This window comes from Pavona decussata, unplaced genomic scaffold, assembly GCF_977016875.1.
Source record: "Pavona decussata unplaced genomic scaffold, jaPavDecu1.1 SCAFFOLD_321, whole genome shotgun sequence".
Taxonomy (NCBI): domain Eukaryota; kingdom Metazoa; phylum Cnidaria; class Anthozoa; order Scleractinia; family Agariciidae; genus Pavona; species Pavona decussata.
The window spans coordinates 776,618-785,399 of record NW_028145711.1 but is presented as its reverse complement, the minus strand read 5'-3'; the positions used below and the strand labels follow the sequence as shown (position 1 = coordinate 785,399).

General features: G+C 37.3%; 1 protein-coding gene across 1 annotated transcript in view; it reads right to left on the bottom strand.

Moving 5' to 3' along the window:
* LOC146453927 (uncharacterized) overlaps nt 1–8,782 on the bottom strand; it is a 251,249-nt gene that overhangs the window by 186,483 nt on the left and 55,984 nt on the right. The gene's annotated exons all lie outside the window — the stretch shown is intronic.

Genomic DNA, 8,782 nt, shown 5'->3' with positions numbered 1-8,782 from the left:
ATGGTTCTGTCAACGACACTTGTCCTTTTATAAAATTTCCCCACAAGTTTATTTTGCTGAAAAGATCGCCAAAAAAATTTCGGCACTTCTAATCTACGATAATAAGTAATCGAAAAACAGAAAATAGAACACAGTTATTGATAACCAAAAACCTTGAACAAAGTACAAAAAAACGCCAAAATGATATTGTTTTCCTTAATTTATTCTTTAATCAATCAATTCAACACCTCCCCTAAACGGGATATTTTTGTCCACTGTTGTAATAATTGTCAGCTTTACAGGACTGAGGTGGGGGGGGGGGGGGGGGGGCTAAATAATAATGAATAATATACTGCATATCACAGCCATGTGTAATATTGAATGAGGGGCTCCACTTGTAAAGCCCCAAACTGCTAAGAACTCCTGCCCAATAATTTAATATGATAGTCGTCGTGTAATTGCTTTGAAATAAACAAATGAAGTGATTGATTGATTGATTGATTGATTGATTGATTGATTGATTGATTGATTGATTGATTGATTGATTGATTGATTGATTGATTGATTGATTGATTGATTGACAGCTCTAGACGTAAATGTTCGTTCTCTAGCACATTGATGTGAGGAATGTTCAAGGGCTGCATTCCCACTAAAAGCCCCCGGATTACATTAACCCTTTAACATTTTTTATTCGATTTATCGTTCGCCGGCGAACGATAATTTTACTCGCTCGGTACAAGAGGAAAATAGCCTATGTTGGAAAACAAACAACGCCAGATACAACGTTTGATTAAAGAGGTTTCTAGCATTTGCAGGTCTAAAGGAGTACCTTTAACGTTCTCTGGCAATTTCTAGTAAACTTTGTACTCTCAAGGTACTTAAATGCAAGAAAAAATAGGTTAAAAATGAGACATGTTTATATCTGCCTGTAAAACAAATCATTCATTGCATGCAACCCACATTCTGCCAATTGTAGTGAAATATCGTGCCATAGATGTGGAGGGCAATAAAAGGTTCCCAGCTTAAATTCTCAAGCTACAGCCTGGCAACATATTGCATTTTTCCTAGTTTAAGGACCAAAAAATGTGGAATATTTGACCTTGTAACCCTACGGGGGGCCAACTATCAATGCAAACACAGAAAGAAACACAAAGGTCTCTCGCTGTTCTTAAAAACGATGTGTTGTTGTTGACAGTTCCTGTCGCTATAATGTTACAAAATCAACCCAGAACAAGGCAAACTCAAAAACATGAAAATAAAAAGAAAGTTTAAAGGGTTAATATCACAATTATTGGCAAAGAAAAATGTTGCATGCAAGACTAGCAGGAAGAAGCAATGCTTTGTGACTTTCTGTTCAGTTCATTTCTAATCCTGTCAGCTTTTGCTCACTACAAGAGCTGAAATACAAGCTTGCCTTTTGATCGAAGCAACCACGTGACTGAGTGACAACAAAAGAGACACTTTTTAGAAAAATAGCTCAGAAGCAGTAAGTTAGAAACATTTGATTTAACTGCTCGATTATGCTACTGCTAAAGTCAACTCCCGATAACTTAAACCTTTAAGGGAAATTGAAAACGTTTCGAGTTATCATTAGTTCAAGTTATCAAGGGTAAAATTATATAGAAAATGACCTGAAAGGAAGGGAGATTTGGTTCGAGTTAGCGAGAGGTTCGAGTTAGCAAGAGTTCAAGTTGTCGGGAGTCGACTGTATGTTAATGGTATTCTATAATACTGATACATGCATAGGGGGCATTAAGAAAGTTTCTGTTAAAAAATGTTATATTATCATTATCAGTTTATATGTCACTTTACGGATCTGTAAACTAAGTTTTTTGAAATGTAATGTTGGATATTTTTTTGAGCTCATTTTAATAAAAATAAAAAGTTTATTTTAATAAATAATACTTGATATTCACTTGACCTCTCAAAAACCTTTTTTTTCTCAATTCTATGTTCTACAAATGTGTTACACAAGTGTTGAGGAAGTTAGCCTCAGGAAATGGCAGCTGTACAAGCTTGTGATTCACTAGGCTGCGTGGCAGGTGCATGAAAAATATAGGGAGTGTGTGGGAGAGAGACATGAGGAGAAAAGGTTGGCTCCCTTCCTCGCACTCAATGCTCTTTTTCGCACCCTATATATTTTTTATGCACCTGCCACACAGGCTAATGATTCACCTGTTGAACATAACATAAAACCTGCGTCACTCCGTCGACTTCTAGTATTGCACATTTTCTTTGCCGGTGATGGTGGAAGTTCACAGTCACTATCATCACTCTCATTAACACTCAAACTATCACTCTCACTCACTTTTCTTGACAGTGTTGTCTCCTTCACTTTCATCATCTTATTACTGGCCATGCAGTATAGACCACATTAAAAAATGAGCTCTGGTGTTTAGCTCTTATGGATAAAAGCCGAGGTCTCCAGCCACCATTTGTCGATCAAGCAAGCAGCGCCTGTGCCACTTTTTTCTAAGTGTAACCATGTTTCTTCAAAGTTTCAGACATATATTTGGCACGCGTTCCATTTATAGAGCATTGATTAATTAGAAATAATTTTTCATAAGAAGTGCAGAAGTCTATGTAATGAGTGACTTGATTGATCAAAGGTACACAATAGCAAATGAATGTGGGCTTCCAGCAACAAGGGACTTGTGAACAGGGGGGTGATAAGAAAAGCTAAAAAATGACTGGATCAGAGGCTATATAAATGTCAAATGAAATAAATCTTGCACCTGCCAAACTCCTGATTCTATCCCATGTAACTTTTCAACCAAAAGTTACGATCATGTTTCCAATAATCATTTCATTGAACTTGGCTGCCTGGCATTTTTAACTTTTAGATTATTTCGGGCAGCCAGCACCCCTATCATCTATTGTATGTATATATTTATATTTTCTGTTGTAATAATAATGGGGTGAAATAAAGTATTGTTGTTGTTGTTGTTGTTGTTACCAATAACACGCTACCTACCATCTTCAAAAGAGTTGGATAAAATTACGTTTTGGTGGACGTCAATAAAAGAAAAGGGGTTGAAATTATTTTTGAATTCTGACAAGATTCCAGGGTAACCCGGCAAAAACATAAGAATTTTTACCTCGCTAAGAGAGGGTAAATTTTATAATAATTGATTCCTGAGCCAATTAAAAATTCTAATTTTCACTGCAAGTGAGAAATTATTTGCTAACTTGCACACAGTACTTAATTTTGCAAAATTATTACGGTTAGTGATTTAAAATGTTTTACAGCAGTTACCAATGACACGCAACCTACGGCATTCTAAAGAGTCGGATAAAGTTATGTTTTGGTGGACGTCAATCAAACAAATTAAAGCCGTTGAAATTATTTTGAATTCTGACAAGATTCCAAGGTAACCCAGCAAGAAACTAAGAATTTTACCTCGCTAAGAGAACGTAAACTTTTTTTAAATTGATTCTCGAGCCAGATCAAGTGCAAATAAAAGGCATTTTTGGATTAAAAAATTCAACTTCACTGCACGTGATAATTTACTCACTTGCACGCATCGCTGATTTATTATCAGGTGTAGCTGATTTCAAATGTTTCATAAAAGAATACGGCTTCGTCTCAACAATGCCCATTTTTTAGATAATCTGGCTTGGAAATCAACTTTCATAAAGTTTACCATCCGTCAGTGGATAAGACTGTCAGTTCCTTGGTTCTATTGACTTGAAATGGTCTCAGAATTCAAAATAATTTCGACGGCTTTTCTATTATTGATGTCTACCAAAACAAAACTTAATCAGAGTCTTTTGAAGGCGATAGGTTGCGTGTTATTGGTAACAGCTGTGATCAAAATTTGATTTTCCATAAGAAAATAAAACCTGTCTTCAAGATGCCATTGGCTCGTGACATTTCAAATAATTTGAAGGGCTATCGAATGGTCTTTAAGAGCATTCACAAGCAAGCAAGCACTGTGGTTTTTATTGCGAGCACGAGCAGTGATCAAATTTGTCTTGCGAGCATCAAGCATTTTAGAAAAAACAACTTGTAAGCAGCGAGCACTTCATAAATTTTCTGTTAGCAGTAGTTTTTTTTACTTTCACACACGTTTTCTTAGTTAATATAAGAATGCGCCTAGTAGTCTGAGTGACACCTCCACAGTACACACCACTTTTACATCTTAATAATAACATAAGTTAACTCATGTTTTTGTTATGTGATTTCAACTGAACTTGACATAATTTACCTAACTTCAAGCAACATTTAATGAGAATCCAAGCATGCATGGAATTGCAAAGATTTTGCAAGCAGAAGTAAGCGAGCACTTTAACAGACCATTCTATACCCTTATTTGACGATGGCATCATGAGGCTTCATAAATGCTTTTTGTTTCTATCATCACTCAATTTCATTTTAAAATGTCATTCAAAATCATTATTGATTAGAACTATTAAAAATAAAAAAAAAAAATAAAAACTTCACGCAGGGAGGGTGACAATTCACAATATATGTATCTGTAGATATGGTGGTTCTCCTTAGCTACTCATTAAAAAAAGCCAAAAATCAGAAATAGAGGATGTGCCAAGGTGTACAACATATCAAACTTACATACAATGGCTGAATAACAACAAGAGTAAACACTGCATCATAACTGAGTTATATTAAAAACAATGTACCCTGTCAGTAAGTGTAAATAGAGACTGAAGACTACAGAACAAGAACAAAATCCAGTAAAGAGGTTGCATACCATGGGTGAAATACAGACTAAGCAGATTGTTCTGACACAATGAGGTTGGAACCATGTATAGTCTGGGTCAATTCCAAAAGCGATCATCCCCCCCCCCCTACCCCCGGGCAAACCCCCGGGCATTTGACTTTTTTAAAAATGCCTGATCAAATTCCCCGCTATATGGGCCAATTTCTAGGTCAAATGCCCCACTGATTGGGGCTGAAAAGTCATCGTGTTGGGTTTTTTTTTGTATTCGCTAGCTCTATTTATATAAAAATCAACGAAATTGATACATTCATAAATTTAAAACAATTTATTATTAAAGATAATGCATAACATCACATATGAAACTCAACTAACAGAGAGTTTAACGATATATGTAGTTTTGTACCGATACTCACTTTTCTCTTATATTAAATGTAAATGAAGTTTGCAAATACGTGTCCATTTTTCGCAAAAATTTATATTTGACTGCATGATTTGTTCAGTAGTTTACGCATTGATTAAATAAACTGGATGATAATCATCTCTTGTTGCAATACAATGGGCGTTTACGTTTACCTATAAATTTAAAAGCATGCAACTTTATCACAAAAAAAAATGTAAAGCGCATTCACTTCAGGAATATATATTTCTATTACAAGTAGAACTGTGAACGGTTTGTTAAAAAACAGTGATAACAAGAACAATAATAAAAAACACTATGTTATGAAACCTACACATGCCAACAAGTCGAGCTTCGAACGCCGAGCAAAGGGAGAAGCTCGAGGGAACTTGGACATACCACTGAAAATGAGAAGCGAAGGGCAATATGTAACCCCGCCATGCCATATGCTTGTATAATGGCACATTTCCAAATATTTTAATACGCTGGAGCTCGCATATATCAACATAAATTTTGTCGAAAACCACGAGGAGTTGTGACATGTTACATGGAGTACAAATCATTTTTCCCACTATGTGGAGCCGAACAGGGTCAAATGTTTAGGGGTTGCCCGCGGGGGGGGGGGGGGGGGATGATCGGGCTTGGAATTGACTGATACATATGGTTCATGTATGGTGACGATTTCAAATCTTAGTAAATCTCAGGAGTTTACTTTTAATGGTTTACAGTTGTTTCACCTAAGTTTACATTTTACCTTGCTCTGTGATCTTTTCCCTGCATTTTGCCCTTGGCCTGCAGTCTGCATTTTACTCCGGGGCTGTAGTCTGCAGTCTTTGTTTTTCACTCACCGAATGTTATACCATCATTAAAAGTAAAGTTGTCGAGTTGTTTTGCCCTGCGGACCAGCCAAACAAGCCGGCTCATTCGTAAATGGGTAGCTTAGCCGTCAGGGGGTTTATAGTTTGCGGCTAATGAATATTCCAAAAGTAAAATTTTACCCATATCATTAGCATGTATACTTCGTTAAAGTTTAGATTCCCATACAAATTCCGCAGAATGTTTGTCCTACTTTCTCATATGTCATATATCTAAATGTGTTGGTTAAAATGCACCTTTGCTTGGCTCAATCGATTAATGCTCTCGCCCAATGACCCCTACTACGGCTAAAAGTAAACTAAACAGTTTTTCTTACCTGCAAATAAAGAAATCTCGCCGCTCACTCGGTCAACAAACCAAGCACAACAGATCAGCGTGATGCTCTCACTGACGGGGCGGTTACCTAGCTGGGTGGAAAAATAGGCGAAGGAGGACATCATAGTGGATTGGACTTTAGATTGGAAGAGTAAACTAGCCCGGTTTTTACCGAGACAATTCCCGGTTATTACAGTCTGCGGCTTAGGCTAGTTGAAATTAAAAGTATAATCTTTTGGTAGCATTTGCTTAGTTTCGCTGTTGATTACGAGGAAAGGAAATCAGAACGCGGCACTTCTCGGCTTCTTCACTCGAAGCGCCATTACGTTCTGCGCGTGCCAGAATAGTTGACGATACAGGAAAAAAAGTTAACCTAGAGGTAACCACGCATTTATCAGAGAAATAAAGCTTAAATTTGGAAGAAAAAAAAACATACACTGTGACATATTTTTAATCTTTTTAAGGGCTATTGTTCCCTAATAGCCCTGGAAATTCTAAGTTACATTTTCTTTTTCAATTTCAATAGCTCTTTCTAAGATCTGCTTTTAACCTCATAAACTGCAATCTCTTACACAGAGTCTACTTTTATCTTGACTTGAGGTGCGAGATTGTCTTAAACTACAAACGTTTCTCTGTTTTTGGATGCACCTGTTACAGGAAATCTTCCTGACCTCGTAAGCACAGGGTGCCTTGTGTGTCAATGTTATTGACCCATAGCCTTCCATCGATTCCTTGATCTCTCATTTTTCTGTACATGGGCAGAACTGATTGCGCTGTTATTTGCGCGCGAGTAAAAATTGTCTTATTACCATGCCACCATAAAGGGATTGGACGCGCGTTTTGGATTTTCCATTAAATCCTAAATTATGAAGTGAAAAATATTGACAATTCAATGTCATCAGCTCCCTTCGCTGGAAAGGTGTCTCACCCAGTCTGTTTAGGCGAGGGATTCGTCTGCTGTACCGAGGTGGATGGTAATAAGGTAAGGCCAAAATGTTTGAGTTGATTTAACTATCTTCCGCTCTCTTTACAAAATTCTTGGCACAACTGGTTGTGGAAGTTGTCTTTTCATAAATTCGAAAATGTAATTTCATAATGAAAATGCTTGCAATTACTGACTTAACGATTAAGTTTTTTTAGGTTATTAAAATCAAGGAAAGGTTACCCACGTAGAATCTGATGAGGGCGGTTACAAAAAATCCGCCTTTTAGCATAGGATTTTTGCTTGGTCTTTGTTAAATCAAATACGACAAAAGAAAATTAAAGACTAGAGTCATTGAAATGCGACCATTCAACTGGCGTCTGGCTGTATTTTTTTCCTCGTCTGGTTTAGAACAAATACTCGCTAGATAATTTGTCAAGGAAAGGGAAACTACAAAAGCTCTTATAATACTGCAATAAGGGCGTAAACGAGTCAAAGTTTTGTGAGTTGAGTGGCTGTTTGAGCGCGTCCCCTTCAGTGTTACAATGATCTTATTTAGGGTTTGTCGATGCCCTAATGTGGATTTTGAAGAAATTAATCGTACCAGTCGCTAACATACCATGCCATTACTGGCATGCAGAAAAAAGCTTTATTCAATTATGTCACAGGAAACGCCGCAAATTGATTCGTCAGATCTTTAAATGAAATAAAAGACGAAAGAAAGAGAAGATATATACGGGCTTTTCTTCTGGAGAAACGAAACTGTCCTTAATGTCCGGGTGTCCATAAAGCGGGTTCCATTATATTATATTTGGTAGTATTTAAAATTTAAAATTGCTTACTTTTGGTGTTGATCACTAGGAACGGATCCCAGAACGCGGCACGTCTCGGCCGGTTCACCCGAACTACCGTTTTGAATATCGCGAAGACCTTGGGCAAGAGCAAGGAACGTGAGCTCCTTTTGTTCCTGTGTATATGCTCTGTACGTTTCGAGATGGTGTGGCTACTAAAGTACTAATTCAAAGGGTTTTTTTTTCGCGGTATATGACGATGCACGAAAAGACGATCTTATCAAGGTCTGTTTCAATCCAAAAGGAAAATTAGGGGTCACTACGCATTTAAATTAAGTTTAAATTTGGGAAAAAATTCATACACTGTAACGTATTTCAAAGCTATTTAGAATTATTGTTGCTTAATTAGCCCTGAAAATGCGTGGTTCCAATTACGCTTTGGATTCCAACAGCCCTTGCTAAGATCTCCTTTTCACGTAGCTTGTGAACAGGCTCCCGAAGGGGGTGTAGGGAGGAGGGAAATCGAGCGTAGTCAGGATCGCTCCGCTCAGGCGCTCAACGATTTTCCTCTTCCCCTATGCCCCACTTTAGGATCCTGTTCACAGGTTACTTTTCACACATAGTCATACCCAGCAATCTTGTACCCAGAGTCTTCTCTCCACTTGACTTGAGGTAAAGGGTTGTCGAAACTGTCGAAATATAAATATGTAATAGGAGGCACCGCCTTTTATAGGGAAGAATACCGTGTAATTGATCATTCTCGACATTTTTCTTGACGCGAGTCTTCTAGCTGGGTGTGAGAATGTTTTTTTTCTTACTCAAA